At 38.3% G+C, this 17,887-nt stretch overlaps 1 pseudogene; it reads right to left on the minus strand.

Moving 5' to 3' along the window:
• Window positions 1–8,526: 8,526 nt before the first annotated feature.
• Window positions 8,527–9,036, minus strand: LOC118573658 (annotated as a pseudogene).
• Between the last annotated feature and the right edge of the window lie 8,851 nt (window positions 9,037–17,887).

A 17,887-nucleotide genomic window follows, 5' to 3' on the forward strand; every position in this document is an offset into this window, starting at 1 on the left:
AGTACGTTTTGCAGGAAGCAAATGATAATAACTTGTTTGATACCTTGGCAAAGACCCCATTCATTGTGAAGGCAGGCAAACATATATAGAAGTGTATAACTAGTTGAACAGTTACTCATTTGAAACAAAAAGAAACTAACTGTATGTGGAAATAAGACAGAAATATGGTTTTTGCCCAATTTATGCATCTCTAATGAAGTTATTTTTTTCAAATGAGACTTTCAGATTCTCCTTTATGTCTGCAACCTGAAATCCATAATCTTGGTCATTTTGAGCACAATATGAAGCAATTGTAGCCTAAATAAGCTAATTAAATCTGCACAATAACATTGACCTCAAAAGACTTTGGGTTGAGGCTGATTATTTAATGCAAAGATGCTGCAGGAATATGTCATTTACTTGACTTCACTTGTAGCCTGTAATACAATATATTAAATGAGAACAACTGGTCTTAATGAAATTAGCTAGCAAAGTTCAAGTATTGCTCAAATAAATGGGGAAGAAAACTATTCATTTATCCCATGCTATATCTGAATGAGGAAAGTTAAAAAGGAAGTAGGATGATTTGTATAAGAAAACATTGATAACTGTCACTCTAGGCTACTTAAGGAATTGGCATATATCCCAGGACAACCACAAGTCATTATGCATTGGAGGCCACAGAAGCCTAGAGCATTAATAATAGCGGACTTGGAGCTAGAAAATCTAAAGGAAGAAAATTAATCCAAAGTAGTAGCAAACTAATCAGTTTCGTGCTCTTGGTTGATAAAAATGTAGTCCAGGTTGACTTCAATTTTGTTTGAGGTTATTTTTGACAAAATGTTTTCATAATTAAAAATTGTTTTAAGATAATTTGAATTTAATTTGAGGCTATTAATGGACATGGTATCCATTTGAGAATTATACAGTATAGTGATCCATGCAATATACTCTAGACAGAATTAAACATACTTACAGTCCCTAATTGTAGTGGATTTGATATTATGGAATACAGAATGGAAGCCGTTTAAATCCCCAGTACTCCTGCAAGCACCAATCTACTTTTATAACAAGGAAAGCTCTTTAGAAAATCATGCTTCACAGATGAGTCTGTCATATATGCTAAGCCTGTAGGCCAAAGATGATGAATGATGCCCAAATATTGCAGAGAAACCTTGGGTGACTGTCCAGGCAGCTGACTTTTTCCATCATTTCTCCCTGGAACTGAAGTTAGAGGTGGTATGAGCCAGAGGGTATGTTAGAATCTGAACTCAGTTCCAGTGCAATACAAGTCAGAATGAGTGAGTGACCTCCTTGCCAGTGGAACTGTACCCCTCTCTGGATTCTGTCCCCTGTGAACATTACCCAAGTCAATGACATCCCAGTTCTGCCCTAGCCATGGTGCTGCTGGGTCCTGCCACCAATCCCAGCAGACAGCTCCACTGAGGTGCATACCATACCAGCTACAACTGATTAGAGACCCTTTGGCCACCCACACCTCAGCCCCTGAACCACTGGAGGGTCTGCATCCAACTCCAGAGGAATCCCACTGTTCTTCTACAGCCCTCGCCAGTAGACAAGCTGGTTAATGACCTGCCTGCTAACTGAACTTTGGCCACCCCCTGTATTCTGCTCTCTCAAGACAGACACACAGCTGCCTACACCCCCACCCACCAAGCTTATCATCCTTTTTGTGGCCAGAACTTTCCCAGAACTCCAGAATATTCTATAGTCCCAGGCAGAGTCCACACCAGTTAGAAGAACAGACACCATAGGACCACATACAGTCAATGTCATAGGCACAGGTACAGTCCACACCATTTGGAAAAATAGTCCCAGGACCTCTATTGGCAACCATCCTGATCCTAAGTATCACAGAAGAAGATTCAATATTTATTGGAGACCAGGTTCAAACTAGAGATCTGAGAAGATGTTGGCTTTACCAGAGGCCAGACTGGATCAAGGAACCTAAGGCTCCAAAAACCCCAGAGGAAGCACTCTATTAGACCTGAAGATGCAACAGTCACCAGAACCCTTGGCCACTTAGGCTAGAATACCAGAGGGGAAAAAGAAACCAAGGAATAAAACATCCATGCAACAAAGACAAACAAAGGAATCAACACCTAGAACATATTCATCTCAAATCTAGATAACTAACTACCAGTGAAGAACACAATCAATAACAGAAAGGGCAATATGTAACAACTAGAACCCAGCTATCTTATGACAGAAAGACCTGAACATACATGGTTGAAGCACAAGGAAACAACTTTAAAATTAACTTTAGAAAGATGATAGAAGTCCTTAAAAATGAAATGAAAAAAATCCCTTAAAGAAATGGAAGAAACGACAATCAATAATTTGAAGGAAATCAATAAATCCCTTAAAGTATGTCAAGGAAAAAAAACAGTTGGCAGAAACAAAACTCTTCAAACCTGAAAATAGAAACAGAAGCAATAAAGAAAACAGAAACTGAGGGAATTCTGCAGAAAATCTGGGTAAGCAAACAGGAACTGCAGATGCAAGCATCACCAACAGAATACAGGAGGGCACTATGAAAGCTGTACTAAGCAGAAAGTTCATAGCACTAAGTGCCTTCATAAAGAATTCAGAGAAATTTCATACTAGTGACTTAATAGCATACCTGAAAGCTCTAGAAAAAAGAAACAAACTCACCCAGGAGTAGTAGATGGCAGGAAATAATCAAATTGAGTACTGAAATCAATAAAATAGAAACAAAGAGAATCAATGAAACAAAGAGTTGGTTATTGGAGAAAATCAATAAGATATCCAAACCCTTATCCAAGTTAACTAAAAGACACAGAGAGACTATTCAAATTAACAAATAAAGAAACAAAAAGGGGGACATAACAGTGGATATGGAGGAAATTTGGATAAATATTAGGTCATACTTCAAAAACTTGTAGTCCACAAAATTAGAAAATCTAAAAGAAATGCACAAATTTCTTGATAGATACCACAAACCAAATTTAAACCAAAATCAGATAAACAATTTAAACAGACTTATAACCCCCAAGGGAATAGCAGTAGTCATTAAAAGTCTGTCCACCAAGAAAAGCTCAGGTCCAGTTGATTTCAGCACACATTTATATCAGGCTTTCTAAAGAGCTAATTAATACAAATACTCCTCAAATTTTTCCACAAAAGAGAAACAGAAGGAAAATTGCCAAATTCTTTTTATGAGGTCACATTTACCCTGTTACCCAAACCACACAAAGACTCGAAAAAGAAAGAGAATTACAGACAAATTTCCCTCCTGAACATTGATGCAAAAATACTCAATAAAATACTGACAAACTAAATCCAAGAACACATAAAAGAGATCATCCACTATGATTAAATGGGCTTCATCTCAGTGATGCAGGGATGGTTCAACATATGAAAATCTGTCAATGTAATCAACCATATACACAAACAGAAAGGAAAATAACCACATGATCATCCCTTTAGATGCTGAAAATGTCCTTGACAAAACCCAACATTCGTGGAGAGATCTGGGATACAAGGAACATACCTAAGCATAATAAAAGCTGTATACTGCAAGCCAACAACCCACATCAAATTAAATTGAGAGAAACTCAAAGCAATCCCATTAAAATCAGGAACAAGACAAGGCTGCCCCCTCTCTCCTTATCTATTAAATATAGTACTTGAAGTTCTACCTAGAGCAATAAGACAACAAATGGATCTCAAGAGGATACAAGTTGGAAGTGAAGAAGTCAAAGTATCAGTATTTGCAGATGGCATAATAGTGTACATAAGAAAGCCCAAAAATTAAACCAGTGAACTCGTATGCCTGAAAAACACCTTTCCAAAGAGGCTGAATAAAAGATTAGCCCCCCACCCCCCAAAAAAATCAGAAGACTTCTTATATAGAAGCAATTGAAGGGCTGAGAAAGAAGTCAGGGAAACAGCATCCTTCCCAAAAGACACAATCAACATAAAATATATTGGGGTAACTCTAACCAAGCTAGTGGTCTACCTGTTTGTCAAGAACTTCAAGTCTTTGAAGAAAGAAATTGGAGGAGAAGATATCAGAAGTTGGAAAGATCTCCCATGCTCATGGATCAGTAGGATAAACATAGTAAAAATGGCCATCTTACCAAAAGCAGTCTACAGATTCAATGCAATCCTCCTCAAAGTGTCAACATAATTTTTAAAGGACCTTTAAATAACAATACTCAACTTTATATGGTAAAAGAAAACAACCAGGATAGCTAAAACAATACTGTACAACAAAAGAACTTCAAAAGGTATAACCATCCCCAATTATAAGCTGTAGTACAGCTATCATAATAAAAAACAACAACATGTTATTGGCATTAAAAACAGACAGGTAGAACAATGAAATTGAAGTGATGACCCAAGCTTAAATCCACACACCTATGGACTCCTGAATTTTGACAAAGAATTCAGAAATACACAATGAAATAAATAAATAAAGCTTCTCCAACAAATGGTCCTGGTATAACTGGATATCCACATTTAGAAGAATGCAAATGAATCCATGTCTATTACCATACACAAAACTCAAGTCTAAATGGATCAAAAACCTCAATATAAATCCAGTTACACTGAATCTTATATCAGAGAAAGTAAGGAATGGCCTTGAACACATTGGCACTAGAAACAACCTCCTGAATAGAACACGAGTAGCACAGACATTAATAAATGGGACATCATGAAACTTTAAAGTTTCTGTAAGGCAAGGGACTCTGCTCATAAGACTAAAAGGCAACCTATGAAATGGGAAAAAATCTTCACCAACCCCATATCTGGCAAAGGCCTGATCTCCAAAATACATAAAGATCTCAAGAAACTAGACATCAAAAACCCAAATAATACAAACTTAAAGTGGTGTATAGATCTAAACAGATTCTTAATAGAAGAATCTCAAATGGCTGAGAAACACTTGAAGAAATATTCAACATCTCTAGTCATCAGGGAAATTCAAATCGAAATGACTCTGAGAATCCATCTCTTATACCTGTCAGAATTGCTAAGATCAAAAACACAAATGAAAGCTTATACTGGAAAGGATGTGGAGCAAGGGGAACACTCCTTTAATGCTTGTGGGAGTGCAAACTTGTACAACCACTATGGAAATTAATATGGCAGTTCCTCAGAAAGTTGGGAATCAGTCTACCTCAAGACTCAGTTGTACCACTCTTTGGAATATACCCAAAGGATGCTTCATCCTCCCACAAGGACACTTGCTCAATTATGTGTTCGTAGTGGCTTTATTCATAATAGCCAGAAATTGGAAACAACCTAGATGTCCCTCAACTGAAGAATGGATCGACAAAATGTGATACATTTCACAATGGACATTTATACATCTACACATTTATTCAGCTGTTAAAAAATGACTCAAAATACAAACTTGGTTTGTACTCAGTCACAAGCAGATATTGACTATAAAGTAAGGGATAACCGTGCTACAATCCACAGACCCAGAGAGAATAGGTAAGAAAGAGGGCCCAAGGTGTGAATCTCCCTGGGAATGGGATATAGAACAGATATTCCTGGGTGGACTGGGGGCAATTGGGGATAGAAACTTAAGGGATTGGGTTTGGAGATGGATGGAGGGGAAGATTACTGATAGAGATGATTAGAAAAGTGGGGACTTGGGATTCAAGTAGAAACTTGATGCAAGGGAAACTCCCAGGAATCTACAAGGACAACCCCAGCTAAGACTCCTAGCAATTGTGAATAGGTATCCTGAACTCACCATCTACTCTGATCAGACTGGTGACTACCCCAACTCTCATCAGCCTACATTCAGTAACTGATGGAAACAGATACAAAGACACAGCCAAATATTAGGGTGAGCTTGAAGAATACTTCTGAAGAGAGGGAGGACAGATTGAAGAAGCCAGAAGGGTCATGGACATCATAAGAAAACTCACAGAATCATTGTAACTTACAGAGTCTGAACCAACAACCAGGGAGCAAATATGGGCTGACCTAGGCACTTTGCATGTATGTTACAGTTATGTAGCTTGATCTTCTTGTGGGACTCCTAACAGTGGGGCCAAGAGTCTCTGACTCTTTTACTGGCTTTTGGGACCCTACACCTCATACTGGGTCTCCTTAAACAGCCTTAATACATGGGGAGGTGCTAAGTCTTACTTCAACTTGATATGCAATGCTTTGTTGATCCCCATAGGAGGCCTGCTTCTTTCTGAAAAGAAGCAGAGGAGGAGTGCATTGAGTGGCACTGGGGGGCAGAGAGGGTAAGGAGGGGGAGGAAATGGGAGAAGAGGAGGGGAAACTGTGGTAAGGATGTAAAATAAATAAATCTATAATAGATAGATAGATAGATAGATAGATAGATAGATAGATAGATGATAGATAGATAATTCAAAATTCTGAAAACACACACATTTATGTGTGTTCATATATGTTGTCTTATGTGTTGTGTCATCATGTGGTAGATGAGATAATGCAGTTATCTTAGGTCTCCTACATTTATATCTAAGACGATTGATACAAATTTAAAATTAATTTTGTTATACTGTATATAAATTTATACTCTCATTGGAGGTATTATGTTTATGCAACTCATATAGATTGTAATGGATAATTAAGAAATCCAGATCAATTAGTCTTCTTTGATAGTCAAACTTATAGTCATGTTAAGTATTCTATATTTACATAGATATATTTCAGATATACAGGTTGTATGGACTATGCCCTTAATTATGTCATCAGTATGCAACAGTGTCCCACCCTACAAAGTGGGTGGGCCCTCTCTGTGCCCCTTTTTCTTTTTCCACTCTCTTCCCTCTGAACCGTCTCTCTGTCTCTGTCTCTCTTCCTCTCTCTGTCTCTCTCTCTCTCTCTCTTACCCCCCTCTCCCCCTCTCTCTCCCTCTCTCTCTCTATAAAGCTCTAATAAAGGTAACTATGGCTCGTGACTTTCCTCCAGCACACTCCTTCACTGGCATGGCCACTGCAGGCGGTGGCCAGCCACCAGCAGCGCCGATTTAACCAACATTTGGTGCCGTCACTCAAATACACCACAGAGGAAACCCAAACACAAACAGTACATCTGCTCCTGTTGCAACCACTTTCAACTCACATCTGACTCCCACTGGCACAAGGACTTTGTACTGTGACTCTAGTGTTTAAAGTGTATACTTTCTATATGTTGGCCTCTGGGACTGCATCAGGGTGCCAGCTGGTCTTCAGTGGAGCACTCATACTTTCCAATACTATAGGAAAAAATGGGAGGCCAGCCTTCTGGTGTAGTGTCTTTTCAGAGAACTCTCAAGGATTGTGCCAACACCCCATTTCATCTCCAGCACTGATGGTGGAAGCTAACCTGGTGGTGGGAGGTAACTCCATGGTAATGGAAACCAAAATGCATTCTGTTCTTCAATGCATTCTACTGCCAGGATAACTGAATTTCCAGCCTAGCTTTTTCCTCACACTTAGTACAGTGGGTTCCAGGACTCTCTTCTGGTGCCAGCACCCCTGAATACAATACCCCTCACTGGGAACATGTCATGGCGTAAAGATGGGTGTCATCAGGGTCTGAGAAGAAGGCCACCAAAGCTGCTCAGTGTCAGCATGACTCCATATCTGATTTCCAATCAGCAAACTGTGCAAGTGGGGCAGTGGCTGGCTCTGTCTGGTGGCACCTGGAGCTTCCAAGTGTCCACTGTGCTCCACTGTGGCCTCCTGGTCATGCCTTCCCACATGCTTCCCTTTTACTCAAACAATTAGCCTTCAATTGACACTGCCCTGGTTCAGTTTCTAATTTTAAAAGCACCATTCTAATAGAAATGTCCCTGTTCTGAAGGAAGCTAGGACTGTGAATTTGCCCACTAGCTAGAGCTATTGTGTCATGTAGTGTGGTGGGTATTGTGTTCCCTGAAATACTATGTGTTCCCCAAAATAAACATATCTGGGGTCAGAGAATAGACAGCCACTAGAACAAAGCCAAAAATGGTGGCTAGAAAATGGGAAGAGTAAGCCATAACAGAAGTTGGGTGGTGGTGGTACACAGCTTTAATCCCAGCACTTGGGAGGCAGAGCTAGCCGGATCTCTGAGTTCAAGGCCACTTAGAAAGAGCTAAACATGGTGACCCACGCCTTTAATCCCAGAAACCCAACCTTTAATCACAGAGAGTGGAGGCAGAAAGAGAAAGGTATATAAGGCGTGAGGATCAGGAACTAAAGGAGGAGTAAAGCATGTAGTTAGTTAAGCATTTGGTTGGTTAAGCGTTCAGGCTTTGGAGCAACACAGTTCAGCTGAGATTCATGTGGAGGAGGACTCAGAAGCTTCCAGCCTGAGGAAACAGGATCATCTGAGGAACTAGCAAGGTGAGATAGCTGTGGCTTGTTCTGTGTCTCTGATCTTCCAGCAATCACCCCAATAACTGGCCTCAGGTTTGATTTTATTAACAAGTACCTTTAAGATTCCTACTACAATGTAGTTTCAGTTAAGTTGGTAGAGATATCCATTTTCTTGCCCTTGACACTGAAGCTAGCTTCAGCTTCTTCCAGCCAGGTAGGGTCTCTACCTGGGCTGCAGATGAGAGTAAAATATTCCATGAAGAACCCCTTCGATGATCACATTTGGAAAATCACTGGCTGCAGGCAAGACATATGGATCCCTGAGGAACAGCAGCACCAGCTGGTGGGACAGTGTGTTCGACTCCTCACATTCCATCTCATCAAAATATCCACAGCATTCTGCCTTTGGGAGAGAGGTCAAGTGTCTCCCATTGAGGAAATCAAGGAAGAGTTTGGGAAGTTCTTCATTTTCCAAAATGACAGACTGTAGATATGTTTCCTGGCCTTGCTGCCACTGTCCCAGGACTTTGGGGACCTAGTTCCTCACGTGATTAGAAGGGATTTCTGGAGTCTTAATACATTTCTTAAGCTTTTTGTGCAAGGCATGAAATTTGCTGTACCTTTTCTCAACAAAGTGTTTTCTTCCATGCATTAGCACCTCTATTTTAAACACTGTGTAGCCGTGTTCCAGGTCGCTGTCCTTGTGGTGAAAGGAAGGGATGTAGACCTCCATGGCCACAGTGCACAGAAAAGTGCAGGCATCCCCCCCCACTCCCCTCCTAGTGCATGCATACTGCCAGAGGTTCACAGCCTGGGGATTTTTTAACAACACAAATAATCTTCATACAATTCAAAGACCTATAGAATATGGCATTTAAAATATTTTTAAAAATTTAGACTTTCTGGATAGTGAGACATGTCAGCTCTTGGCAACACCGATTTACTTCAGAGAGGAGGATGGGCAGCAAAGACACTTCATATGGTGTTTATCTTCACCTTGGCAAAAATAGCTATTTGTGCAAGAAAATGTTCATGCCTGGACTGCTTGATCAACTGGACATGCAGGACCCGTAGAAAGGGGACCACTAAACTTTGCTTGACAAAATGGTCCTTCAGGTTCATGCTTTGCAGAGAAAACTGCCAGACATTCTACAGGACACAGAAAGAAATGTTTGGGAGACTGTAGTCTTGTGGGCTGAAGACAGATACCCCAACTTTACAGAAAAACATTAGGTGACAGTCAAGGCTACCAACTGTCTCTGTCTACCCTGCAAGACTCTTAAAAGTTTCTTATATCCTTCTCCCATTTCTCAGGTAATATTATATCCTTCTGAGGTCTTTGATGTAGTTGAAGAATAGAGATAGTTATAATTTTCCTTAGTTATGATAAAAGATAAGTTAGATATGAAACCTTAGGCTCACAAATATAATATAGATAGGATATCTTCTTTAATTTTGCCAAGTAGACTAGTTATTATAAATAGACTAGATATTATAACTGTAATTCTTGCTTGATAATTATTTTGTTATCTGTAATTTTACTATGTAAAAGCCTTCCTTTTTGAAAAAAAGAAAAGGGGAAGTGCTGTGGGATGTTCTGTATGTTAAATGTGTTACTCTGATTGGTTAATAAATAAAACACTGATTGGCCAGTAGCCAGGAGGAAGTATGGGCAGTACAAGCAGAGAAGAGAATTCTGGGAAGTGGAAGGCTGTGGCAGAGACACACTGCCAGCCGCCACCATGACCAGCGAGATGTAAGGTACAGGTAAGTCACAAGCCACATGGTAACTTATGTAAATGGGTTAATTTAAGATAGAAGAAGTAGATAATGAGAAGCTTGCCATGGCCATACAGTTTGTAAGCAATATAAGTCTCTGTGTGTTTACTTGGTTGGGTCTGAGCAGCTGTGGATCTGGCAAGTGAGAAAGATTTGTCCTGACCATGGGCCAGGAAGGACCACAAAAACTCTAGCAACAAATCAAACTTAGGAAATGTCAAATGTAAGACATAGAAATGTGAAATCATGTTATGGAAATAGCTGATATTCTTTTACCACTATAGAGTATTTACTATGTGGCAGGCCAATGTCATTGTGGGAAAGTTCATGGGAAGACACGTAAAGAACAGATTTTGCTTTATTAGTCAAACAAAATATTCTCACATATTATTAACAAACAAGTACTCAATTGAGCAGATAAGTACATGGAAAATAGTAACTTATGAATAGAGGATATTGACTAGAGAAAAGAAGAAAACTGTGCAGTTCGTTATATTTCAGTTTGCCATCTGCAGATATATTCACATGTTCATAGCTCAGATTGCTGTACAGATCAGGACCCCTATGAACCTCAATGCTAAGAATGCTTACTGGGATGTGAATCTACATGTGTGTTCTGTTCCTGGAGCCAGCTTCAGGTAAGTGGAAATTTTGTCAGTCTGAGCTGGGAATAATTGGCCCATATATGGCCATTGGGGCATACACTTGGGGGTAGCCATTGAAAGTTGGAAAGAGGGATGTAAATAAAGCTCAGGGGGCTGTCTGATTGATTTTATGAATATTTATCCTTCATTACATTATAAGCCCTGCTCAGAAAGCAGCACAATAAACATATAGACTACAGATCTTGATAACATTTATTTCTATTGGTGAAAATGCTCAAGTTATCTGTCAGAACTCATAAATGACCTTGATCTTGATACTGAGTCACAGTTGATTTAACTGTCAGAATTGGCCAATGTCTGTCTCCTGCCAGCACAGTTGAATAATGTGAGATCTTTTCTACTATATCCTCAAAAGTGGCCAGTGGGATGAATGAAAGTTTTTCAGTCCAAGTCCTATTAGAATCTGCATTCAATCATTTGTAAATATCAGTTTATTTACTTGAGAATAATAATGGCCAGAGTTCAATGAGATAACAAAGTCTAATTCCTGGATAATGATGAGATCTCCATAAGAGTTATGAATGATAATGCTGTTAAATAATATAATCTTTAAAGGAACAATTGCTATAAATAAGTACCTATTTTTAGAGATTGTGTTAGCCACTTTAAATATTTTGACCTAGTTATTATTCTTATTTTAAGGTAAACAATATGTTCGGATAAGTTAATTTTTCCAAGATCAGAAATCCAGTTCATCTCAGAGCTGAAGCTTGATTTCAGGGCCATGTGCCCCAGTCACTATCTTTTTAATCCCTTTCTGGTATCATGATAAAAGCAGTGGTGGGCTTTGTTGATGTTTGTTTTGCTGTTTTATCATGTAACTAATGTAAATGCTGTACTTAAGTAGATAGAAATGTGGTTTTCCACTTTGAAGCTTCTTTTACTGCTATTATTTAGACTTACTGCATGGATTTATTCGTATGTATGACACCTGAAAATGAATTTCTACATAATCTGCCAGACTGATTATATTGAAAAACAATTGATTGAACTTGCAATCTGTGACAGAAATGAGAAGTTGCAAGCTGTTTAATTTTCTGTAGCTTCCAGAAGCAGTTACTAAAGCCTCATCATACTCCTTCATCACTAATACATTACTGGAAAAGGATAAAGACCAGGTCACTGTGTTACAAGTTGGAAATAAGGAATTTTGATTCTAATAACATGGTTCTTGTGTTATAGAAATGAATTGTTATGATTTTTTTCCTTATGATCCTCTGTCAGTCTGCTAGGACATTTTAATCAATGCTGGCCTAAGAGATCTCCTTTAGGATTTTCTATACAGAGCAGGAAGAATCAGTCCCATGTTCTGTTGTGTATAAATTCTTGAGTGCCCACTGAAAAGAAACCATTTTACTATGTTGTCCCAATGTTATACATTTTAGTACTATCAGCTCAGCTAGTCAGCCAATGTATGTACTGGCTTAGAACAAAGCTTTGTAACAGAGATATAACTTATGAAATGGGAGTGATTATGAAAGACCTTTTCAGTTTTCCTTCACTCAGCTTAGGAACTTAATTTCAATGACAAAAGAGTTTATAATTCTATGATATATTCTCCCAACTAAGACAGAGGAACACATTTCATTTCTTGCTAAATTTCTTATATACAAGAATCACTTATCACAGTTTCCACTACTCTTTTCATCATAGTGCTGACCCTGGGGTCTGGAAATTGTCAAGAAAAAAATGTGTGTTCAAGAGTGTGCTACAGGGAAGTAAAAATGTGTTTGGGTAAATTTCCAAGGAATTCTTATATATCCCCCAAATGGTTGTGAAAATTTCAATGTTATTGTTGACAACATAGAGAGAAAAACAAAGTTTTTTTTTTCAATAAAACTGGTATCAGTATCATTCTTACAAATATTGAAAAACGTTGCATAAAATGTGACAATAATGGTGACTAGTCATTTTCTGGTCATTCAGCACATATCATTTTTGATGAACTCATTAGTAAACCCTTATATATGTTTGTGTGAAAGTTATCCATACATTTTTTTCCCTGTACAGTATTGTCAGTTGACTGGACAGGTGTGCTATTGGAGGATGAGAGAACAATAATTTGGAACAATGTTATGTAACCAGTGGCTATTTTCTGGCCCACCCTATTCCACAGCCATTTCCAAATAATCACTCAGAGGCTTATATTAATTATAAATGCTTGGCCAATGGCTCAGGCTTATTACTAGCTAGTTCTTACATTTAAATCAACCCATTTCTATTAATCTATATATTGCCATGTGGCCTGTGGCTTACCAGTTCTTTCACATCTTGCTTCTTGGGCTGCTTGAAGCATCTGCCCTGGCTCTCCCCTTTTTCATCTCTGTCTTCAATTTGAATGTACCAACTAACCTTATTCTGCCTTGCCATTGACCAAACAGCTTTATTTATCAATAAATGAGAGCAACACATATTCACAATGTACAGAAAGGCATCCCATAGCAATCTAACATAGCTACTAGGACCTGAAGCTATAATTAACATTGAAGCCTCCATTGTCTATCCATGTCATCTTTTGAAAAACATTCATGGCCCTAATGACTCACAATCATAATCCAAAAACCATTATCCATACCTCCCATTACATTTATTCATGCCCTAAACATTTCTTAATGTGTTTATTATTTTTTTGAGACAATCATGAATATATGGAGAGACCACAATTGGTCTCAGCTTTTGCTCCTTCTCTCTAAAACCTTAAATCAGACCACTCATTCACTCATCAAAAATCCTGAAGTGGATATGTAGTTTCTAAGCTTCATACCCAATATCCCCATTAGCTTCATTTTGGTTTTATCCATCCCAACTTTACAATTTATCACCATTCCACAGTGAAACTAAAGTTGTCTTCTATTTTCTATACTGTTTTGTCTGATATTTTCTTTTTTTCTGATATTTTCTTTGTAGAAATCCTTTTCTTTCTCTTATTCTTCCTTCTTTTTGTCTTCTTCACATCAACTCATTTTTAGTTCTCTAAATATATTGCCACTTTATAAAGACTTTTATGATGGCTCAAGATCATAAAAGGGATACTTTCATGTGTAATAGTACTCTATGATAATTCTTACATCAGTTATAACAATGCAATTTTAATATATAAATATATATATCTCTTTTCCAAGGACAAAGGTTCAGAGATTTTTATGTCCCAAATCAGAAGAGCCTTCTGATATGGGACAGAGAAACAGCCAATATTTTTATTTAAAGCAGGTTGATTATAAATGTGATCTCTTTCTAAAGAAGAAAAGGGGATATGATATAGATATAATAGGATGAAAGGGTAGATTAAGGAACTTACTTCTAAAGAGCAACAACTTGTTTAAAATGTTTTACGTTGGTATTGATTTTAGTCTATTGATACAAACTTAAAGTTAATTTTGTTATACTGTGTATATATTTCTACTCGTGTTTAAGGTATTATGTTTGTATAGCTCATTTAAAATTTTAATGAATAATTAAAAATAGATTAATAATTAGTCATCTATGACAATCATACTCGTAGTTAAGTCTTCCAGGTATACACAGATATATTTCAGATACATAGGTAATCTTCAAATACTTCAAAGACCTACAGAATATGACATTTAAAATTTAGACTTTCTGGACAATGAGACATGTCTGCTCCTGGCAGTACCAATTTACTTCAGAGAGGATGGTGGGCATTGAAAATACTTCATATGGAGTTTGTCTTCACCTTGGCAAAAATAGCCATTTGGACAAGACTGTTCTTGCCTGGACTGCTTGATCAACTGGACATACAGGACCCATAAAAATGTGACCACTGAACTTTGCTTGACAAAATGGTCCTTCAGGTTCCTGCTTCGCAGAGGAAACTGCAAAACGTTCTATAGGACACTAAAAAAAGTGACCAAGAGACTCTAACCCTGTGGGCTAAAGACAAATGCCCCAACTTTACAAAGGAACATTAGGTGACTGTCCAGGCTGCCAGCTGTCTCTGTCTACCCTACAAGACTTCCGAAAGTTGCTTGCATCCTTCTCCCAGTTCTCAGGAAATATTATATCCTTCTGAGGTCTTTGATGTAGTTAAAGACTAGATAGTTATAATTTCCTCAATTATGATAAAAGGTAAGTTAGATATAAAACATTAGACTCACAAATATAGATATCTTTTTTAATATTGTAACTATAATTCTTGCTTGATAATTGTTTTGTTATATGTAATTGTGCTATGTAAAAGTTAAAACCTTCCTTTAAAAAAAAAGAAAAGGGGAAGTGCTGTGGATATTGCTCTGTATAAATAAAATGCTGTTTGGCCATTGGCAAGGCAGGAGTATAGACAGGACAAGAGAAAAGAGAATTCTGGGAGGTGGAAGGCTGGGGGAGGAGACACTGCCAGCAGCTACCATGACAAGATGTAAGATACTGGTAAGCCATGAGCCACGTGGCAAAGTATAGATTAATAGAAATGGGCTAAATATGAGACATTGGTAGGCCTGAGCTAATAGCCAAGCAGTTTAAACAATATGTGTCTGTGTGTTTATTTTATAAGTGGGTTGTTGGACTAACAGGGCTTGGCAGGGGCTGGAGAGGAGGTCTTCAGCTACAAATCAATGCTGTAGAAATTTTGTAGTCTGAATTAGATTGTACTTGACTTATATCTGTAAAATTTGAATAGTTTGAATAACAATTGATAAACTACAGAGAAATTAAAACTCGCACAATCTACTTTTTATATGTTTAACTCTAAAAATGAAAAAAAATAGTAATGTTATTTATCCTGGACCACATGGTGATGATTGCTGTTTGACAAAGTTCCAGCATTTCAATATTGCAGACCACACTTCTCCAACACCTTTTTACTTTCATTTTTAATGATTCTCAATATTAATGCCTATACCTTTGGGAAATTTTGTGTGGGCTTTGTTAAAGGATAAAAATGTGTACAATGGTAGCCCCTCTAAATAAAATAATTCTTTGGAAAAAAATCTCTACCATCATGGAACCAGGAATCTCATTGCAATCTCCTGATTACATGAAGAACAGGAATATGAGAGATTTACTCAACACATCTGATCCCAAGGATGAAATGCCTACAATTCAGATCCAGAGCCTGAGGCCATTAAATGCAAAAGTTCAGTTTAAAAATACAGAGAAATTAGAATGGTACAGAATAATGAGGAAAGTGTAAGACATCAGGTCCTTCCCTTTTAAGAGCCTTATGTGAGGAACAGGCCCATATAGCAAGACTAAGAAACTGTAAAGTAGTGCTTGCTTCCCAGAAGTCCTTTTCCCAAGGTCAGGCATTTAGATAAGGGTCTCCATTCCCTTTGGAGCTTGAGGAAAGTTCCTGCTTGATAAAGGAATTTGTGGCTCTTTCATTAACATACAACTTGTGCCAATTATCGAGGTCAAGGCTAGCTTTCTCAATTCCTGGTCTTAAGCCACACCCCAGCTCACATGCCCCTTGTCTCCTATTTAATCCTGTTGCCACTATAGAGTATAAAAAGTGTAGTCTCTTTTTAATTAAACCTGATTTGCTCACAGATTATGTTTGTCTCCTCCCCTCACTCCACACATCTTTGAAACCTGAACACCCCCTCCCCCTGTGGAAGCAGGTCTCTTACAGCAGTTATTTAATGAAAATGTTGTTGTGAAATACCAACTCATAAATAGTAAGAAATGCTTGTTAGTTTTAAGACAATCTAGAGTTGATATGGTTAATAACCATTGTCATTGTAATAAAGCCTATATACATTGCACGTAAAAGAATTTATATCAAGTAACATACAGTGGACACTGGGATTCTTTTATGCTCAAGATTTAGTAATGTCTCTTCTAAATTTTTCCATGAAACCTGCACTTCCATGATTCTTTATAGAAGAACACTAAACCAGAGCTTAGATAAATGACAGTAGCAAACATTTTTACTAGTAAATATTTATTTAATATCTTTTAAATATCAGGCACTAGAAATAGAGCAGTATACAGGGCCTTTTTCCCTTGTAGAAATTAGATTCTAGTAAAAGAGCCAAAAAATGTACTGAATATACAATGGAAGTCCTCATATGTATTTTGAAATAAAAGTAAATATGATATGCTAGTTAATTTTACATCAACTTTGTACAAGCTAGAGTCATTTTGGAAGAAGGAACCTCAGTTGAGAAAATGCCCCCTGGAGACTCTTCTATGGAGAAGCTTGTGGTACATTTTTTTTTTAAATCATGGTATATGTCTCCATAATGGGCAGTGATATAGATTCACAACACGCCTCCACAGTTGTGTATGGTTGTGCATGCCCAGTGGACCTAGGCACTTCCACCCAGCCATTTCGGGGTCAAAACATCTTGTGTGACCAGAACCCCATGGCTTTGCGTGATTGTATAAAGTGTGCAGCACAACCATGTGCTGTATTCCTGGCTCCATCTTTATTTACATGTCCTTTCCATAGGCCTGTGCACATCTGTCTCTCTCTCTTATCTTAATAAAACTCTTGTTAGTGGATTCTGTCACGTTTTGTGACATTTATTTGCAGGGTAAGAGTGCCAAAATAACCAACATCTGGTGCCATGACGAAACTGGCGCTTCCAGGCACTCTGTGCCTGCAAACCTGGAAACCAGGGACTCTGCTCTGTCTGCAACAGACCACTGTCCATTTGCCTGGACACAGGAATCTCCATGCAACACCTCTGCTTCAATTGATGAGACCCCCACTTTTCAGCCAGCATAAATGGTTTCCTGAATCTGTGAGAATGACCATTGAGCATCCGGCAACTCACTGAGTATTCTTGAAACCAGGGGAACCCCTGACCAAGGTCTTTATTGGCTATGGTTGGTCGGCCCCTATCACAGGCCTTAATTTCTAGCCATCTCCAATGTCTGCATTTTGAGATATACCTCAACGTCTGCAGTTTGAGATATTCCTTGAGGTTGGACCACTGCCGTTAGGTGTGTCCCAGGGGTTGTGTGAGAGCTGGATGTTTTTCTGGGCTTGACAAAGTGGTAGATGCTGTTCCAGATTCCTGTGGAATCCTTGCTCTACACAATGGATGCCCCTGCTTTTAGGCTGACAAGCAGTCTAGCAGCCTGTGCCTGGTGAAGATCCATCCTGAGGGATGCCTGGGGCCTTGGCTCCAGATCGTTGATTTTTTTTTTTTCTGCCTGTCTGCTGCAGACATGGGA

The sequence above is a fragment of the Onychomys torridus genome, chromosome X, assembly GCF_903995425.1.
Source record: "Onychomys torridus chromosome X, mOncTor1.1, whole genome shotgun sequence".
Taxonomy (NCBI): Eukaryota; Metazoa; Chordata; class Mammalia; order Rodentia; family Cricetidae; genus Onychomys; species Onychomys torridus.